This window comes from Triticum aestivum, chromosome 7A (genome assembly GCF_018294505.1).
Source record: "Triticum aestivum cultivar Chinese Spring chromosome 7A, IWGSC CS RefSeq v2.1, whole genome shotgun sequence".
NCBI classification, from domain to species: Eukaryota; Viridiplantae; Streptophyta; class Magnoliopsida; order Poales; family Poaceae; genus Triticum; species Triticum aestivum.
Genome location: NC_057812.1, coordinates 216197541 through 216199541, shown reverse-complemented (window position 1 = coordinate 216199541; position 2001 = coordinate 216197541).

Below are 2001 nucleotides of genomic sequence, written 5' to 3'. Positions count from 1 at the left end.
CGGCGGCAGCGTGCGGCGACGCAGGCGGCGGGGCGGCGGCGGCGACTCGGGGCTCCAGGAGGGGCCCCGGGGTGGCTATTTAAAGGATGGGGGTTGACTTGGGGAGGGGGTCGGCGGCGCGAGGCGGCTCCGGTTCATACTCCTCCCGAGTTCGGTGGGGAAGGCGGCGGCGGCTGGGCCGGCCTCGCTCGGCTGGGCCCTTGGCCCAGTCGGGCGCAGGTCTCTCTCTCTTCTTTTTTTTAAACAATTTCGCTGCGCCTAAAAAAATTCTAGAAAAATAAATAAAAATCTAAAAATGCCAAAACAAATTTTCTCCGTCTAAATAAAATATTTAGAACAGGATGAACATTTTTTTGGCTCTAAGTGCAATTTGTGAAAACGTGCAATTTTTCCTAAATTCAAATAAAATAGCAAATAAAACCTTATTTGATTTTTTATTAAATCCTCAATATTTCTTTATTTTTGGGAAAGTCATTTTATTCCCTCTCTCATATTTTGATAATAGAAATAATTGAAGATTAAATAAATAAAATCAAATGATCCTATTTTCAAAATTTGAGAAAAACTCAAATATAAAAATAACGAAATCCCCAACTCTCTCCGAGGGTCCTTGAGTTGTGTAGAATTTCTAGGATCAACCACAAAGCAATAAAATATGATATGCAATGATGATCTAATGTATAACATTCCAAATTGGAAATTTGGGATGTTACAAACCTACCCCCCTTAAGATGAATCTCGCCCTCGAGATTCGGGTTGGCTAGAAAATAGGTGAGGGTGGTCCTTCAATAGTTCTTTCTCTCACTCCCAAGTGGCTTCATCCTCCGTGTGGTGGCTCCACTGAACTTTGCAAAACTTGATAACCTTGCTGCGGGTGACTCGACTGGCATACTCTATAATCTTGACTGGTTTCTCCTCATAGGTCAAATCACTGTCCAGCTGAATTGCTTCCAGCGGCACTGTATCTCTCAGCAGTATGCCAGCCATCTCTGCGTGGCACTTGTTCAACTGGGAAACATGGAACACGTCGTGAACTCCTGATAATCCTTCAGGAAACTCCAACTTATCCCATACGTTCCAAAACTTTGTATGGGCCTACAAAACATGGCACTAACTTTCCCTTAAATCCAAAGCGCTTAACTCCTCGAAGTGGTGATACTCGAAGATAAACTCGGTCTCGACTTCCTAAACTGTCTCCTTGCGTTTTGAATCTGCGTAGCTCTTCTGCCTAGACTGGGCTACCTTGAGCCTATCGCAAATCAATTTCACTTTCTGTTCAGACTCCTTAATCAGATCCGGTCCAAACAACTGACGGTCTCCAACTTCATCCCAAGGCAATGGGGTCCTGCACCTCCTTCCGTACAAGGCTTCGAAAGGGGCCATCTTCAAACTAGATTGATAACTGTTGTTGTAAGAGAACTCTGCATATGGAAAATTCTCGTCCCAACTAGATCCATAATGTAGCGCATAAGCTCTTAACATATCCTCCAAAATCTGATTGACTCGCTCGGTCTGTCCATCTGTCTGCGGATGGAAAGCTGTACTAAACTCTAGTCTGGTACCCAAAGTTTCATGCAACTGATTCCATAACTTTGAGGTAAATTGGGTTCCTCTATCTGATACAATGCTCTTTGGAACTCCATGCAGACATACGATTCTAGTCATGTATATCTTTGCCAACTTTGCACTGGTATAGGTAGTCTTCACTGGAATGAAATGAGCTACCTTTGTCAAATGATCGACTACAACCCATATTGAGTCATAGCCTGAACGAATTCTGGGTAAACCCGTAATAAAATCCATGCCTAACTTATCCCACTTCCATTCAGGTATCGGCAATGGCTGTAGCAATCCTTCTGGCTTCTAATGCTCTACCTTTACTCTCTGACATACATCACAAACTACTACATACTCCGCAATATCCTTCTTCATTCCTGTCCACCAGAAAGTATCCTTCAAATCCAAATACATCTTGGTATTTCCTGGGTGAATCGAATATGG